This window comes from Oryctolagus cuniculus, chromosome 13, assembly GCF_964237555.1.
Source record: "Oryctolagus cuniculus chromosome 13, mOryCun1.1, whole genome shotgun sequence".
NCBI classification, from domain to species: domain Eukaryota; kingdom Metazoa; phylum Chordata; class Mammalia; order Lagomorpha; family Leporidae; genus Oryctolagus; species Oryctolagus cuniculus.
In genome coordinates this window covers 45611139-45630729 of record NC_091444.1, presented here as the reverse complement: position 1 = coordinate 45630729, position 19591 = coordinate 45611139, and the positions used below count along the sequence as shown (strand labels likewise).

General features: G+C 39.6%; 2 pseudogenes; both read left to right on the top strand.

The window, feature by feature from the left end:
• Positions 1 to 1893: 1893 nt before the first annotated feature.
• LOC100342821 (interferon-related developmental regulator 1 pseudogene) lies at positions 1894 to 2651 on the top strand (annotated as a pseudogene).
• Positions 2652 to 15002: 12351 nt separating this feature from the next.
• LOC100344753 (protein MIX23 pseudogene) overlaps positions 15003 to 19591 on the top strand; it is a 55208-nt pseudogene continuing 50619 nt past the window's right edge.

Genomic DNA, 19591 nt, shown 5'->3' with positions numbered 1-19591 from the left:
AGACAACAGTGAGGGAGCAGGACACTTCCACTTACTGCAAATGAAAGTAATCTATTATCAGCACGGTCATTCACAGTCCATCCTCTGTAATGCAGTGCTTGTTAGCATACATGAATTCTTGAGCAGTGTACTTTCTGTCTGGGTTAAGAAAGGGGGAACAGTCTAGAAAGGAAATATCATCCACTGCTATACTGTCTATAGAGCTAATGCCACATTTTGTCCTGAAAACAATCTAAGAAAAAAATGGAAAAGTCTATTATAGGTGAAGCTGTCAATCAAGAAGTTCAAAACTTAGAACAAACACTAATTATCAAGATCATCAAGGAAACGTAAGGGTCTAAGTTGTGCACCATTCTCAACAATGAGAGTGGCAACACAACTGCCTCAATGTCTAGATTTTTAAGATACAGGGGTAAGAAAATCAGCAGGAGTCTCCAAACCACTACTGTTGGCTGTGCTAGTTCTAGACCCAAAACAAGACTTGTTCACTCTGTAGAACTTCATCACACATAGAGGTACCTCAATCAGTTGATGTAGAGACAGGAAAAAGGTACAAGGACATCCTTTATTTCTCTGTTTTTTTGTTTTATTTTGTTTTGTTTTTATTCTTCAGTTCCATGCCCACCCCAATGATTTGAAAGCTAAAAGCTATTAAACTTAAATACCATGAGATTTTTTGTGGGGGGGCAAATTTTTGGAATTGAAATGATTTTGATGATGGTAAAGAGAATCCTCACACATCCTGTCTGACCACAGTTTCCCACTAACATGGACTTTGGTAGAAGTGATACAAAATAATCAGATTTGCAGAAGTTTTTTAAAAAACTGTTTTAGTTTGAATGATACCACCACTTGGAATAACAGTAAACACCATTCCAACAGAGCATAAGAAGTTTCATTATTTTGATTCATATTTCTAAGTGAAATTAATTCAGTGTCTCTGTATTCCATTACAATCTATATAGGTATATAAATAATTAATATTGATATACTTTAAAGAAATATAAGAAAGGTACAGATTTACCTCAATGATTTCATATAAAATATTTACTACTACCAAGTTCCAAAATACCATTTGATCAATTCTAAATAATTATTTTTGGTGAAAGAAGGAATTTTGCATTTTCCTTCAGATGAGGTACACTGTTGTGCTACTATGAATTAGGGTTCATTACTTTTAAAGTGACAGCATAGAGTAAAATTATGCCACTCACATTATCTAAAAAATGTTTTTATATGTTGAATTTACATAAAAGAAATAAATCATTCTTTACAGCAGATGAGCTGAAAAATAAATAAATTTGTAAGAAGATGAAGTACTTGGAAGTAATAAAGATGTGATACTAGAAAAAATAGAGGATCATGACTTTCTTACAAGATAAATTAGTCTTCGAGAAAAAAAATGTTACATACACGGACAAGATATTCTACTACTGGATAGTCTCACTACTTGACTCAAGACTGTTTCACTGAACTGTTTGCTATCCTATAAGCACAAACTTAGCCACCTGTCATGTCCAAATGATCAAATTGCCACTCCTATCTTAATGCTCCATAGAATGTTCGTTGGGATTCCATGTACTTCAATACTGAACATGATTAATTTTTTAAAAATATGGTGCATCTTTTTTTCAAGTAGAACAAAATCAGGGTCAAATATTTTTATAATATTTGTCAGGAAATATAGCAAGCATCCAGTAGACTATTTGGACTACGGATGGCTGCCTGTCTTTAAAGTCTGTCTGCCATTTTGAGGTTACATAATTTCACAATTCCCACCACGGCAGCAGTGATGACAGAGGCTCAAGAGCAGCGGCAGTGAATGTAACAGCAGCAAGTGGCCAGCATTGAAACAGTCAATCTTTTAGGGATGCCGATGCATTGACAGAAACTATGAGCGGTGGTTCAAAGGATCCTTCCAGTGTCGCTGAAGACGGACAAGAAGTCCTTCATGAGGAAGGACCTCAAGATGACTCAGAGTACAAGTTGAAGGAATTAATTGACCTAACCCTGGATAAGAGTACAAAGACAAGGCAAGCAGCTTTTGAAGATATTAAAAATGTGCTGGCTTCAAAATTGCTGTATAAATTTATTCTGGAAACAAGAATAATTTTTATTGATAGCAATGAACATGCTCTGAAAAAAAGGGAAGATTGAGGAGCAAAGTGCAGCTACAGCATTAGCATCTGTTCTTTGTAGTCACTTGGGCCCTGAAAGTAAAGAGATTTTTTTTTTTAATTCTTGGACCAGTTCTAAAGAAAATAGTTTTTGATTGGACAGCTAGTGTCCAGGAGAGGTAAACCTATGTGACTTGCTTTGGTGTTTGCCATTTGATTGTCACAGATGACATTACCAAGTTGCAGTTAACCCTAGAATGTTTGGAAAATAAGTATCTTCACCGTATCCTCTCTCAAAGGAAAGATGATAATGTTATTTGTGGCCCTGACACAGTGCTTCCTATCAGCTCACTTCTCACCTGCAGATTGTTACTGACCTTATGCCCAATAAGAGAAGTCAAGAAAAAATGCATTTCCATAAGCTTCCAAACCTGCTCCTGTGATACTGGTGATTCTTTGGCACTTCTCTTTGAATTGGCCAGAGCGATTGAGGCTAACTTTTTTGGTTTGTTTGTTTGTTTTTTGACAGGCTGAGTGGACAGTGAGAGAGAGAGACAGAGAGAAAGGTCTTCCTTTTTCTGTTGGTTCACCCCCCAATGGCTGCTGCGGCCGGTGCACTGCGCTGATCTGAAGCCAGGAGCCAGGTACTTATCCTGGTCTCCCTTGTGGGTGCAGGGCCCAAGGACTTGGGCCATCCTCCACTGCACTCACTTGGAGTCTGCCTCAGATGCTTAGGGCATTGGCCACAGATGAAAATAAACACTGAGCCAAGATGGAGAAGGCAAAGTAGGAGTAGGATTTCAGACAACCTAAGGGCTGTAGAGGAATGGGATTTTTCCATAGAAACTGCATGTATATTGGGAGATGTGTCAAAAAACACATCTATGATAACTTTAAGGAGGTTCTTGGATCAGAGGATGCAATATTACTTGCAGTCAAATGAATGCCTTTGCAAGATATTTGAACTTGAACCCCTTTTGATGCTCAATACTGCAATACTTAAAATGATAGATTCTTTAAAAAAAAAAAAAAGATTGTTATTGGGCTGGAGCTATGGCTTAGCAGGTAAAGCCACTGCCTCCAGTGCTGGCATCCCATATGGTCGCTGGTTCAATTCCCAGCTGATCCACTTGCCATTAGGCTTTCTGCTATGGCCTGGGAAATCTATAGAAGATGGCCCCAGGGTTTGGGCCCCTGCATCTACATGGGAGACTGGAGGAAGCTCCCGGTTCCTGGCTTCAGATTGGCACAGGTCCGGCCATTGTGGCCAATTGGCGAGTGAACTAGCGGATGGAAGACCTCTCTCCCTCTCTCTCTCTGCCTCTCCTTCTCTCTGTCTAACTCTGACTTTCAAATAAAATAAGTCAATCTCTAAGAAAAAAAGAAAGCAACATTTATTCTCCAGTATGAAAGTCTTTCATTTTCATTTTTAAAAAGATTTTATTTATTTATTTGAAAGGCAGAGTTACAGAGATCTACCACTTGCTGGTACACTACCTAACTGGCTGCAATAGTTGGAGCTGGGTGGATCGGAAGCCAGGAGCCAGGAGCTTCTTCCTAGTCTCCCATGTGGGTACGGGGGTCCAAGCCCTTGTGCCATCTTCCACTGCTTTTCCAGGTCATAAGCAGAGAGCTGGATCAGAAGAGGAGCAGCTAGGACATGAACCAGCATCCAAATGAGATACTGGCACTGCAGGCAGAGACCTAGCCTACTATACTACAGTGATAGCCCCAGAATTCCTCATGTTGAAAGGTATTTATATAAGTGCCTTGTTTAAAGCTTGAACAAAAGTTTGAAGAAAATATTGAGACAGGGAACAGATTTTGGGGAATTCTAGATTTTCAAACACAGTATTTATCTTCTATCCACTGGTTCACTCGCCAAATGCCTGTAATAGCCAGGCTGAGCCAGGCAAAACCCAGGAGCCTGGAACTCCATCTGGGTCTCTCACATGGATGGCAGAGACCCAAGTAGTTGAGCCATAATCTGCTGTCTCCCATGATACATACTAACAGGAAGGTGGAGTTAGAAATGGACACTCAAAGCCAGGCAGTCCAGTATGGGGATGCTGGTATCTATCAAGCATCTTACCCACAGCATCAGAATCTCACCCCAAAAGATTTATTTTAGCAGTAGTATTTAAGTTCCTCTTTAAAAAAAAAAAACATTCATTGCATTTAAATTCAGTATGTAACCTCTTTTATAACTATAATTTTGGTCAGAAAAATGAAGACTTGCTGGCAGACACAAGCAAATCCCTTCTACTTTGTCTAGTGTTAATCAGTATCAATTTATATGGGTTCCACAACATGAAAAATATTGAGAAGCGCTGTAATGTTCAAGCCTCCTTTCCTATTTATTGGCCAGATAAATTAATCGTGGGACGTGGGCACTTAAAATCAAAGGGAATGCAGGTATACTATTCCATCTTTAAAAAAACAAACAAACAAACAAACAAACAAAAAACAAAAAACAAGGTATCGGAGTGGAGAGACAATGACTGATGTAGTTTTTCTATTTCTTGGGCCATATAGTAGGGGAGGATTAACATCCCCTAATTCTCCTTCAGGCTAGAAAAATTACTGTTTCAAGGAGAAAACCATAAGTAACCTAGGGCTCCTACTGCTAGGGTTGGTTCCTTCTGTCTTTTAATTATGGGATTCCTCTTAGGTTCATAGCAATAGTCCTGGTTCTCAGTGACAATCATGGTTTTTTTGTTTTTTTTTTTTTCTCATTTCTTCTCTAAATCTCTCTTCAAATCAGGAGTTGATAACTGATGGATAGCATTATTATATTCAGCTTTCTGCATACAGTAGCCTTTTGACTACCCTGATCTCTATCTCTTATAGTATATTCATTATTTACCATGATTCAGTGCTGTGCCACTTCTTTCCCATGGTTTTCTCTTTCAGGCATTAATAATTCCTTGCCTTTCACTTCTACTCATGTCTATAACTAATTCACTTACTACGGTATTTCCTATGTACCTTGAAAGGCAGTTTCATTTACTCTACAATCTAAAATCAGTACCCAGCCTGCTAGCATAAGGAGCAAGAGAAATGTACATGGGGTACGGGGACATTTGGTGCAGCGGAAGGATGCCCACATCCAGTCTTGGAGTGTTTGTGTTCAAGTCCTGGCTCTGTATCCAATCCTAACTTCCTTCTAACACACATCCTTGAGGCAACAGGTTATAGCTTAAGTGGCTGGATCGCTGCCACCCTCATGGGAGACCTGGACAGAGCTCCTGGCTCCGGGTATGGCCTTGCTCAGGAACCTGGATGTTCACAGGCATCTGGAGAGTGAACCAATGCATGAGAGACCTGTCTCTCTGTCTTTCAAATAAAATAAAATTATATGTATTTTATTTATTATATATGTATTTTAAATATACACACACACATTTGGAGTACATCAGTCTATAGGGTAACAGACTTGTCAGGTGAAAATCATGGTCAAGTCAAGGTTTTTCAGTTAATTCTTTGCTACTGTCTGGATCTGGAAAAACTGGGAAGGTGACTCGTTTTCAAAGTTTAGGTGGTTCCCATATTATGCTGCCTTGAGATTTTAAACACTTCAACCTTCATACCATTAAAAAATCATACACACCAAAACAGCACTGTTGTGAACTAGAGATTTAGTAAGACAGCATAAATAACAGCTTTAACATCTAAAATTATACACGACTTTTTTATACACAGAATGCTGAGTCTCAGATTTATATATCTGCTACAAGGACAGATAAGCCATTGCTATCTAGCTACTAAACTGCCCACAATCACATCTATATGAGGCAATTCATGTTGTGTCACTTCTTCTTTGTACTTTGCTACCAGAATTCAGTTATCTGTATTTTAAAGCCTTGTGTATTATTCTTTTACAATTAATTTATTTGAAAGGCAGAGTTATAGACAGGGAGGGACAGAGAGACAGTTCTTTCATCCACTGAGTGGTTATTCCCCAAATGGTCACAACAGCTGAGATTTCAAAAAGCTTAAAACAGGAATCTTGAACTCCAGTGGTGACTCACATAGGTGGCAGGGGTCCATTTTTTGCTGCTTTCCAAGGTGTATTAGCAGGGAGATGGATCAGAAGCAGAGCAGCTGGGACTCAAAAGCATTGCTTACATGGAATGCTAGCTTTGCAGGCAGCAGTTTAACCCACTGACACCGCACACTGGCCTACTCTATTTGGTTACAAATCTTCATAGATTATTCTTTTAAAAATTATTTATTTGACAGGCAGAGTTACAGACAGTGAGAGGAAGAGACAGGGAGAAAGGTCTTCCATGTACCAATTCACTCCACAAATGGCCACAACGGTAGGTGCTGGGCCAATCTGAAGCTAGGAGCCTGGAGCCTCTTCTGGGTCTCCCACATGGGTGCAAGGGCCCAAGCACTTGGGACATTTTCCACTGCTTCCCCAGGCCACAGCAGAGAGCTGAATTGGAAGAGGAGCACCCGGGACTAGAACCGGCACCATATGGGATGCTGCAGGTGGAGGATTAACCTACTGTGCCACAGCACCAGTCCCAACCTCTATGTTATTCTACAGCTTTATTCATCAGCAATTGCTGTTATTAATCATAGCTACACTGCCTGTGATGAAAAGGCAAACGTAAGTTCTGAATATATAAAAAATGTAGATCATATTATAAGTATTTTATACCTGCAAACAAATACCACAATACTGTTTTTTTTAAAGATTTATTTATTTATCTGAAAGTCAATTATACAGAGAGAAGGAGAGGCAGAGAGAGAGAGAGAGAGAGAGAGAGAGAGAAGTCTTCCATCTACTTCCTCAGATGGCTGCAACGGCTGGGGCTGCACTGATCTGGATCCAGGAGCCAGGAGCTTCTTCTGGGTCTCCCATATGGGTGCAGGGGCCCAAGGACCTGCACCATCTTCTACTGCTTTCCCTGGCCATAGCAGAGAGCTGGATTAAAAGTGGAGCAGCTAGGACTTGAACCAGTGCCCATATGGGATGCCGGTACTGCAGGCGGCAGCTTTACCCGTTATGCTAACCATAATGTTTTACAGACAATTCCCAGCTTTATAATAATATGAGAACAAAATATCACAACTGGAATAAGTTCTAAGGCAATGCTAGTAAGTAGATGGAAATAGTTAAAGTAATAACAATTTAAACATTGTTAAAAGGAAAATTTTTTTTTTTTATTTAAACAGGACCAATGAAGAGACTCAACTCCAGAGGAGAGTAGATTTTGTGTGATTTTATCCTGGGCTTTGAAAAGTTAATTCTATTTACCAAACTATAGGGTCTTTATGTTTTAGAAACTCTGTAAATAAAATATTAAATTATTCAATTTACTTAAAAACAATCTTAAGATATGTCTATTAACATTAGATGTTGGGAAAACTATATACATACATATATTGTTATTTATTTGACAGAGTTAGACAGTGAGAGAGAGAGAGAGAGAGAGAAAGGTCTTCCTTCCGTTGGTTCATCCCCCAAATGGCTGGAGTTATGCTGATCTGAAGCCAGGAGCCAGGTGTTTCCTCCTGGTCTCCCATGTGGGTGCAGGGCCCAAGCACCTGGGCCATCCTCCACTGCCTTCCCGGGCCACAGCAGAGAGCTGGCCTGGAAGAGGAGTAACTGGAACCAGAACCCGGTGCCCATGTGGAATGCTGGCACCGCAGACAAAGGATTAACCAAGTGAGCCACAGCACCGGCCCTGGAAAACTATATATTGAATTCCTAATAACTGAACCAATTTTTGGCTAGAAATCTTTATATTTAATCTAAAAGAGAATGAAAAATATTCCTTGGCTACAAACTTAGATCTCTAAAGAGAATTTGAGAAAATTTAATTTAAAAACTAATAATTCTCCAAAGAAATTCTAGCTCAAATATATTTCTGTCTTTTTAATAAGAAATTTAATAAGATAATAAAATTAAAATGATATAAATACAGCCAAAATTAATAAAAGTAATATATCCATGCATATGAACTAGTATTATAACTTATGAGGAACTGTTCATTAAAGTTTTATGACTATCCAGCCACTGTGGAAGACAGTATGGAGATACCTCAGAAATCTGAATATAGACCTACCATATGTCCCAGCCATCCCACTCCTGGAAATCTACCCAAGGGAAATGAAATCGGCATATGAAAGAGTTTGTGCACCTCAATTCACAACAGCTAAGATCTGAAATCAACCCAAATGTCTATCAACTGAAGACTGGATGAAGAAATTATGGGTTATGTACACCATGGAATACTGCAAAACAGTAAAAAGAAAAATGAAATCTGTCATTTGCAACAAAATGAATGCAACTAGAAAACATTACACTTAGTGAAATAAGCCAGTCCCAAAATGACAAATACCATATGGTCTCCCTAATATTGGTAACTAATGGAGCACTTAAAAGGTAATCTATAAAAGTGAAATTGATCCTTTGAGATGCAATGACTTTGAACAGCTCTTGTCTTCACTGTTGAATAACACTTTTGGTTTTCATACTATTTGTTGAATTCTTTACATAGTATAGAGTTAATCTTATGTGTATAAAGTTAATTGAAAATAGATCTTAGTAAAAAATAAGAATGGGAATAGCTGATGGAGGAGGAAGAAGGGTGGGAGTGCATGTCGGAGGGTGAATAGTGAGAAGAATCACTATGTTCCTAAAGTTGTATTTATGAAACACATGATGTTTGTATACCCTAGATAAAAGGTTTCTGGGGAAAATTTTTATAACTACATCTACAGTAGTTTAGAAAACAGAATTAACATTATCCCAAAGATGTTATTTTTGTCACCAATTTTTCTTGCCTTTCTCTTCAGCTTCTCCTTATCACGGAATAACTGTTTCTATTTTGTTTTTTTCTCATTGTTCATGGTATCCCCCCTTTTTTTTCAGTCACCTAATATGAAATCAGCACTATTATACATGTTGACTAGAAAGTGAAATCAGTCAGTATTCTTCCCTTGAAACACTCAGAGAATCATGGAGAACTCAGGCAAGTAAATTCATCCTGGTGGTATCTGGATTGTACACCATAAGCCCAGAGAAGAAATACTGGACCAGACCAGACAACACTCAAGCAGTCTCCCCACAGAAATGACTTCCAATCAAGTTTGGAAGGATGATTAGAAGACTGTCGAATTAAGGTACATTAGCATGAAAACAGTCACACTTGGAGAATAAATAAATGAGTTGGAGAAATGAAGCTAGTTAAGAATTTTACTTAATTTTCCCTTCTACTTTATTAGTTTGTTAAAAAAAAAACTTTTAACTTCTTTTTAGAAACATGTATCTTTAAGTCTAAAAGGTCTTCGTCCTCACCTATTAAACAATGAGATCTAAAATTTATCTTGCTTGTTTTAAATACCCTTATTGATATACAGCTCAATTACCATAATCTTCACACTCATGAAGCACACAAACAAGAGTAGATGAGTATATTTACAATGTTGCTACTCCATCACTAAACTGATGTTTTATTCACTCCTAACAAGTAACTTCCTATATACTCTACCCTCTTCTATCCTTAGTAACTACTAGTGGACTCTCTGTATCTATGAGTTTGTCCGTTCTGGACATCTTATGCCAATGAAAATACTGAATAGAAGCAAAAAGAGAATAAGTCCTTGCCTTATTCATGACTCAAAAGAGAAAGTCATCCATGATTAAATATGTTAGCTATACAGCTTTTATAATTGATCTGTATCAGGATAAGTAAGTTCCCTTCAGTTCCAAGGCTAAATGTTTTAATACAAATACACTGTTCAATTTAACAAATGTTATCTCTGCATCTATTGAACTGAACATATGGCTTTTTTCCTTTATTAGTAAGGCAAATTCTAATAACAATTTTTTCTATGTTAAATTCAACTTCATATTCCTATAGTAAATTCCTTTTGTCTATGACATACGATTGTTTTTATCTCTAGTTTAGGGAATTTTCTAGTATTTTTTGTTAAAGACTTTTACACCTATATTCCTAACTGTCCTCTAGGTCTAGGTTATCTTTTTGTGGGAAGTATTTTAATTACCACCTTAGTTTTCGTACAAAGTCTATTCGGATTTTCTATGTGTTAGAGTGAAATTCAGTAGTTTGAGACTTCTATGAATTCATCCACTTCATCTGTTTCGTCTTGTTGACACACAATTGTTGATAATTACCTTATAATCCTTTTTATTTCTAGACAGTTGGTAGTAATGTCCTTTTTCATTTCAAATGGAGTATTCTCTATTTCGTCAGTCCAGCTGCCCATTTATTCTATGAATCAAGGTTTTGTTTCCTCACATTTGTTTTTCTGTCTTCTTCCTCTACTTTAACAGGATTTTTCAGCAAGTGGACAGATCAAATGGTGATCACTCTTTGGGGATGTTGATTGGGGAAATCAAAACTCTTTCTTCACATCCAGGGTCTACTAAGCTGCTGTTAATTGTATAACAACTATGACTGTAAGGTTGTTAGCTTTCAAGTCAACTGTGGCCCCAAGGAGATAAGGTTGGAGCTAGCTCAAGTGAAATGAAAAGAAACTTTCTTGAACACTCTTTAATTATTGCAAGTCTTTAAAATCCCAAAGTTCTGAAAAGTTAAAAACTGGCAAAAAAATATCAAAATGGAAAAGCAAATATCCAGAGGTAACTGCTGTGTGAAGTGTCCCCTTCACTTGTGTTTGTTATTCAGTATATGTTATTTATGCTTTATAAAGCCATAAATATTATTATAACCTAGACAGGAGTGAAATAAATTCATTTATACAGTATCTTTTAGATTTTCATTAATTTATTCCTTATTCCCACTAGGATTATTTTCCTTTTGACTAATTTCCTAAATGGGAGTCTGATTATATATCCTGTTTATTTGTCTGAAAAATGTCTTTCCATTATTGAATAATACTCTTAACAAGTATATAATTCTTGCTCATCTCCACCACAATACACTGTATGTTTGCAAAACTGGAGAATGTGAGGGTCTGGGTGGTGAATGTTGACTAGGGCACAAAGCACTCAAATATAGAATGAACTGACCAAAGTTGGGCTTAAGGATCCCCCACTCCTGTGAACCCAAATTCTGTAACTCTTAACCTCTCAGCTACTCTGAAATCTTTGACACCATTTACTTTTCTCTTTTAGTCCTACTAACAGTAAAAAGATAATTTGCAAGGTCCCATGGTAATGCTATTCTTATTCATTACCCCTTTGACATCAAAGATCCCCTATGGGCACATACACACACACAGGCATAACCACACTTCTGTCTGTATTTTCCAATACAATGGAATTAATTCTTCAACTTTTTCTTCCTTTATCTTGACTCTCTTTTAGCTTTCTTGCAAATCATGTCCTTCTGATAAATTCTTTTTTCTGATGTCACTATCTATTCCTCTGCGCACCAAGGCACAGAATCTGGGAATTATCTATTTCATTACTTAGTTTCATTTATGAAAATGTAATACTTATTATGCATCTTTCCTCCAAACTGAATGTAACCATCTCTTATCTTTGCTTGGTAAAATTCTGCGCAGTTCTTTACAGCCAGCTTTAAAAACAAACAGGTGTTGGTGCAGTGGTGTAGTGGGCTAAGCCTCTACCGGTTGCGCCAGCATCCCATATGGGCTCCAGTTCATGTCCCAGCTGCTCCTCTTCCCATACAGCTCTCTGCTGTGGCCTGGGAAGGCAGTAGAAGATGGCCCAAGTGCCTGGGCTCCTGCACCCACGTTGGGGACCTGAAGGAAGCTCCTGTCTCCTGGCTTTAGATCAGCCCAATCTGGCTGTCTCCCTCTCTCTATAACTCTACCTCTCAAAAAAATTAAAATCTTTAAAACAAACAGATAAAAACCACAAAACCCTCAACTTTCTCCTAATACATCCTCTCCATTTTATGAATCATCAAAACTCCCTCTTTTTAATATTTATTTATTTATTCAAAAGTCAGAGTTACACAGAGAGAGTAGAGGCAGAGAGAGAGCTGAGAGAGAGAGAGAGAGATCTTCCATACACTGGTTCACTGCCCAATTGGCTGCAATGGCCGGAGCTGCGCCGATCCAAATCCAGGAGCCAAAGCTTCTTCTGGATCTCCCACGTGGGAGCAGGGGCCCAAGGGATTGGGCCATCTTCTACTGCTTTCCCAGGCCATAGCAGAGAGCTGGATCGAAGTGGAGCAGCCGGGTCTTAAACTGGCACCCATATGGGATGCTGGCACTGCAGGCAGCGGCTTTACCCACTATGCCACAGCGCCAGCCCCAAAACTCCCTCTTCTGTACCCATACAGTCTGTACATTCTTTGTAGTCCCTTATGTTCTATTTTAAATGATTTTTATTTTATTTACCTTATCTAAATTTTAAGATCTCCTTTTATTACTTCTCTTTCATCACTAGTATGTAAAAATGGCTATTAGGCTGCATTTAGCATACCTTCAAAATAGTATTTCTTGTGAAATATAAGTAAGGTTACAATGTATTCATTTATGAGACTGTGTGGAGTCACTGTAAGAAATATGACTAGTTTTCTGGAGAAAATTCTGAATAGCAAAGATAGCTGCAAAACTCTATACTGTGAAAAAAATCTACACTTTGATACCAAACACTATTTCAGAAGCTGCATTAACTGTATTTTCATGTCAAAGTTTTATTTAGTTACCTAAATAAATCACCTATGCATACTCCCACTTTTAAACTTATGATTGTATAATTTCAAGAACTCTATTTAATGCTGAATAATGAAGAAACTAGAATTACTTAATAAAATTGAAAGCAGAAGGTAATAAATTATTTCAATTAAACAAAGTTCATAGTGCTAGTATATTTCTAATGAGATCATTAATATTGCTTACACTTAATTTTCAATATTTAATTCTTAAACTTCAGGAATTAGCCCAATTTACAAAAATGCATAGAATGTAGTATAAAATCATAAAGTAAAAGATCCAACAATTAAAAAGCAAAGCCCTTCAAAAAGCTTACAGAATATATGTATTATGCAAACTATGAGTAGATTCCAAAATCTTGCACAAAGAAAATGTATTTTTGGGGCTGGCCCTGTAGCATAGTAGGCTAAGCCTCCCACTGTGGGGCCAGCATCCCAAACAGGCACTGGTTTGAGTCCCAGCTGCTCCTCTTCTGATCCAGCTCTCTGCCATGACCTCGGAAAGCAGAAGATGGCTCAAGTACTTGGGCCCCTACACCTACGTGGGAGACCTGGAACAAACTCTGCTCCTGGCTTTGGATCCACTCAGATCCGTCCATTGCGGCCATCTGGGGAGTGAACCAGCAGATGGAAGACCTTTCTCTCTGTCTCTCCCTCTCTGTCTTTGTAACTCTCTTTATAAAATAAACAAATAAAATCTTTTAAAAACCATATTAGTTCTATTTTCCAGGTGCTGTCTGACAAAGGCTTCACAAAGTTTATGTAAAAGTGAAACTAAATAAACTAAATTATTCATGAACTTTTTGAAGAAGCTCATGTATTGTTAGAAGGAAAATGTCTTAGGCCAAGTAATTTTACTTTCATATAGCAACGCAAAACAAAAATGATTCATGAAGTAGGCAGCTATCAGAATCAGAGAAAGTTCTTAGAACTCAAACAATGATGATCTGACCTTTATAAGAAAACAGAAATGAGGTATTGATTTAATTGTTCACAGCCTATTCAATCAACCAGTTAACTGGCTACAGCTTAACTATGTAATTGTTTACAGTCTAATCAATTGACAGGCTACAAAGGCTATTTGCAACCACCCAAATAACTCTCTTGTTGTGTTTCTACTGGATTGGTCTGATGGGCCCAGTTCGTGTGTTCAGTACAACTCTACCACCTCCCACAAATTTTCATGCTCTCCTCCTTTTGATCAAGCTCATCTCAATAGGTTTACCCAAAACATAGGACATAAGTGGCACCCTTAGTCATTATCAACTTGGGTTTCCAGTCTCCACACATCATCTTGAATTTATGGCAACCTCATGATGCCACATTTCCTTGAGTTTTAATTCAAGCTGAAGATAGACCATTTAGGATTCAGCAGATGTCTCAACATAGTGATTTAAGAGCTTGAGAGAATATAGTCATAGTAACAGTCTCCATGCTGTACTATTAAGAGAATTCCAAGAGTTTGGAAAAAGCTTTTTAGTCTGGGTCACCATGAACCAGCCATCCAAAAATCAAGTGATCAAAGAATAGAAATACAACTCAAAGCGTTGGATAAGCTGCTGCTTGAGTTTGCATGGTTTATCAGAGAGCCCGCTGGAGTCCCAGCTCCCCCACTTGTAATTTAGCTCCCTGCTATATCTGGGAGGCAGCAGAATATGATTCAACTACTTAAGTTCCTGCTATTCACGTGGGAGACAAAATAGAGCTCCTAGCTTCACCCTGACCTAGTCCAAATGCTGCAGTCATATAGGGAGTGAATCAGCATATGAAAGATTTCTCTCTGTCATTATGCTTTTCAAATAAAAAAAATACAACTCAAAGATGTATAATCATGTATTTGACCATATTTCCCATGCGGTACAACTCATCAAATAATCTCTTCAGTTTAAGATATTTTGGGGCTGGTGCTGTGGCATAACAGGTTAAAGCCCTAGCCTGAGGCACTGGCATCCCATATGGCTGCCGGTTTGAGACCTGGCTGCTCCACTTCCAATTCAGCTCTCTGCTATGGCTTGGGAAAGCAGTGTCAAAGCCAATGCAGATGTGAGTGATTTAACAATTTTGAGATAGGGCAATTATCCTGCTTTATCTCAGTACACACTATCTTGGTCCCTTTTAATTTGCTACAAGGAAGTATCAAAAGCTGAGTAATGTATAAAGGAAACAGATTTATTTAGCTTATAGTGCTGGAGGTTCAAGGTATGGCACTGATGTCTGCTCGGCTGACAGTCTCATGGTGGATGGCATCACGATAATGGACGTGCAAGCAGCCCAGGAGGAAGGGGACTTGAGAGGTATCAGCTCCCTTATAGCAGTCCATTCAGTACCATAAGACCTGCAGTAATTCCTCCCAAGGGTGCTATTCCTGTCATCTAACTACCTCCCAGTGAGCCCCATCTCTTAAGGGTTTCAACATCTCATTATCACTGCTTTGGGGACCAACCTTCTATCAACTGAATCTTGTAGACCACAATCAAACCATATTCAACCATACCAACCTTAAATGCAATCACAAGTGTCATTGTAAGACAAGGGCACAGGAACATTTGACACAGAGAGAAGATGTGGCAATGCGACTATCAAGACAAAAATCAGAGTGATATTGTCACCAGTAAAGGAGTGCTGGAAGGGTCAAGGAAAAGATTTTGCCTTATTGCCTTTGCAGGGAGTGCAGCCCTGCAAACATCTTGATTTCAACTTAGTGATACTGCAGAACTAGAAGAAAACACATTTGTTTTGTTTAAAGCCAGCAAATTTTTGATAATTTGTTATTGGTAACACAGAAAACTACTGTGAGGGTACCTCAAAAAGGTCAAGGGAAAGTAGAATTAAAAGAAGTTTATTTTGATGCAAAAGAACCCTTGAAATCCGTGTAGTTTTACCCAAAGATATTTTCTGTGAACTTTCTGAAGATTCGAAGATCCCTCTAAGTCTGCTCTGCACTGCCACGTACAGGCAAATCCCAGAATCTTCAAGGCAAACTCAATTTGAGTAGGGATGAGGGTCAGAGCAAGAAGACTGGATTCAAAGGCATTACTTCCAAGTTTGTAGGAGTCAGCTTAGAGAAATCCATCTAAACCTAAAGAAGACTTAAGTTAAAAGTAACCGTAGGCCGGCGCCACGGCTGACTTGGCTAATCCTCCGCCTTGCGGCACAGGCACACCGGGTTCTAGTCCTGGTCAAGGTGCTGGCTTCTGTCCCGGTTGCCCCTCTTCCGGGCCAGCTCTCTGCTGTGGCCAGGGAGTGCAGTGGAGGATGGCCCAAGTCCTTGGGCCCTGCACCCCATGGGGGACCAGGAGAAGCACCTGGCTCCTGCCATTGGATCAGCGAGGTGCACCAGCCACGGCGGCCATTGGAGGGTGAACCAATGGCAAGAGGAAGACCTTTCTCTCTGTCTCTCTCTCTCACTGTCCACTCTGCCTGTCAAAAAAAAAAAAAAAAAAAAAAAAAGTAACCATAAGTATTCATGTCATGCCCCTGCAGTTACATGTTGAAAGAAAAGTTGATCCTTGAACTTGTGGTAAGGCAAATCCTTCACAAGGAGAGTTCACTGGCTAGTAAGGCAGGTTGGATGGACACAGTAAGAGGATTCACTGCTGGATAAACAGCCTCAAGCAGAGGGCAGTTTAATGAGACATCAACATGAAAACAGATCACTGGACACATGACAATACTTTGTGACTGAATCTACTCAACATTCTTACTGATAAGAGCTAGTACTGAAGGACTCTGGGATCAGGGTGGAGATGCTATCATCTAGAGCCAGAAGTCTGTCAGTGACAGAGTTAATTAAGCAATTTTGCATCTATTAAAATGTGTTAAATAAACTGGGTAACTAAAAAAAGAGATTATTTCCCCACACATTCATTGAACTCAAATGCAAAGTGAATTAAAAAATATATCTGCAGAGCACCACAACTATGAAAGTATAGAAAACAAAGCTGATTTTCACATATACTTGGAGTGGAGAAAGCCTTCTTGAAGGTAGCAAAAAGATAAACCCTAGGGATAACTTTGGCAGACTTAAATATGCACAACCTAAGAATTTTAATGAAAACAGGATAAACCATAACAAAAGGGCAATGAAAATTTAGGGAAAATATTGCAATATTCAAAACAGACAAAAATTACCTAAAAATCTGTGTGAAAAATCAAGCTCTATAAACTTCAAACCAAACAAGTAACACAAATGAGACACACATACACACACATACAGACACACACAGAAATACAGCTGAATGTGCACAAAGAAAAAATAAGTGAGCCTCATCAGCATCAAGAAATGAAAAAAAAAACACAATTGGATACTAGTTGAACCTATAGAACTACAAAATGAAAATATATTTAAATACTATTCACATGCACATAGAATAGAAGACATTATCCTTTCCCGCTAGCATAAAGGGTTCATTGATAGAGAGTAATTCAGACCTACAAAGCAAAAGGCTTAAAATTTAGATAATAGTTAAGATAGGGGACAGCGTTGTGGTGCAGCGGGTTAAAGCCCCGGCCTGAAGCGCTGGCATCCCATATGGGTGCCGGTTCTAGTCAGAGCTGCTCCTCTTCCGATCCAGCTCTCTGCTATGGCCTAGGATAGCAGTAGAGGATGGTCCAAGTCTTGGGCCTCTGCACCCACGGGGGAGACCTGGAAGAAGCTCCTGGTTCCTGGCTTTGCATCAGCGCAGCTCCAGCCATTGCAGCCATCTGGAGAGTGAACCAACGGATGGAAGACTTCTCTCTGTCTCTACCTCCCTCTGTAACTCTGTCTTTCAAATAAATAAAATAAATCTTTAAAATAATAGTTAACATAAAATTGTACTTTGTACAATTTCTGCCCTCTCAGTTTATAATGAGATGAGGACAAAACTATATGCTGTCCAGTGAAGACTGATCAAAATTGTTTGTCTCCAAAAGCAACTCATGAATTGAATCGTGAAGAACTGAATTAGTAAATTAGTAAACTGTGTATAGTGCATTCATTTATTGACATAATACTAACCTATTAAAAGTATTGGAAAATAGTTGATGAGTGGGGCTGGCATTGTGGCACAGTGAAGTAAGCGACTGCTAGCAACACTGGCATCGCACATCACAGCACTAGGTGCAATCCTGGATGCTCTGCTTCCAATCCAGTTTCCTTCTCATGTGCCTGGAAGGCAACAGAAGATGCCTCAGGTCCTTGGGACCCTCATTCACCCTTCCACCCACCCGTGAGACCTGAATGGAGTACCAGACCCCTAGTTTGACCTGGCCCAGCCCTGGCCATTGTGGCCATTTGGGGAGTAAACAAACAGATGGAAAATTTTTTTGTGTCTCTCCCTCTTTGTCACTTTGCCTTTCAGATAAACAAATAAACAAAACTTTAAAATAACTTTATAGAGTATATATAAAATTTAAGCATAAAACAATAAAGTTAGCATGATTTTTTTAAAATAAAAGTATAAATGTACATACAATGCTTATATCATTGTGGTAGGATAATGGCTGATGTCACTATATGCCTTTTTTTAAAGATTTATTTATTTATTTGAAATTCAGAGTTACACAGAGAGAGACAGAGAGAGAGCAGAGGGATAAAGAGAGAGAGAGCAAGAGGTCTTTCATCTACTGGTTCACTCCCCAGTTGGCCGCAATGGCCAGAGCTGCACCGATCCGAAGCCAGGAGCCAGGAGCCTCCTCTGGGTCTCCCACACAGATGCAGGGGCCTAAGGACTTGGGCCATCTTCTACTGCTTTCCCAGGCCATAGCAGAGAGCTGGATCAGAAATCGAGCTGCCAGGTCTTGAATTGGCACCCATATTGGATACCAGCACTGTAGACGATGGCTTTACCCGCTATGCCACAGTGCCCCCCCCCCCCTTTAAAAGATTTATTTTTATTTACCTGAAAGACAGAGTTAGAGAGAAAGGCAGAAACAAAGAGAGAGAGAAAGGTTTTCCATTCTCTGGCCCACACCTCAAATGGCTGTAATGGCCATAGCTGAGCTGATCCGAAGTGGGTACAAGGGCCCAAGGACTTAGGCCAACCTCCGCCTCTTTCCCAGGAGCACCAGCAGGGAGCTGGATAGAGTAGAGCAGCCAAGACTCAAACTAGCACCCACAGGGGATGCCGGAGCTGTAGCCTAGGGCTTTAACTCACAGTGCCACATTGCCAGACCCACTATATGTCATTGTTATCTATAAACATTTTCCTACAATCAAAATGAATTTCTTCTTTGGGGGTAAAAGGAAAGGATCTGGGCCAGCACTGTGGCATAGCGGGTAAAGCTAGCGCCTGCAGTGCTGGCATCCTATCTGGGTGCCGGTTCGAGTCCCTGCTGCCCCACTTCCAATCCAGCTCTCTGCTATGGCTTGGGAAAGCAGTGGAAGATGGCCCAGGTCCTTGGACCACCTGGAAGAAGCTCCTGGCTCCTGGCTTCAGATTGGCATAGTTCCAGCCATTGTAGCCAGTGGGGGAGTGAACCAGTGGATGGAAGACCTCTCTCTCTTTCTGCCTCTCCTTCTCTCTTGTGTAACTGACTTTCAAATAAATAAATAAATCTTAAAAAAAGGGGGGGGAGGGGGGCGCTGTGGGGCAGTGGGTTAGTGCCCTGGCCTGAGGCACTGGCATCCCATGTGGGTGCCGGTTAGAAACCCAGCTACTCCACTTCCAATACAGCTCTCTGCTATGGCCTGGCAAAGCAGTAGAAGATAGCCCAAGCCCTTGGGCCTCTGCACCTATGTGGGAGACCCGGAAGAAACTCCTGGCTCCTGGCTTCGGATCAGCGCAGCTCCAGCCATTGCATCCAATCACGGAGTGAACCATTGGATGGAAGACCTCTCTCTCTCTCTCTCTCTCTCTCTCT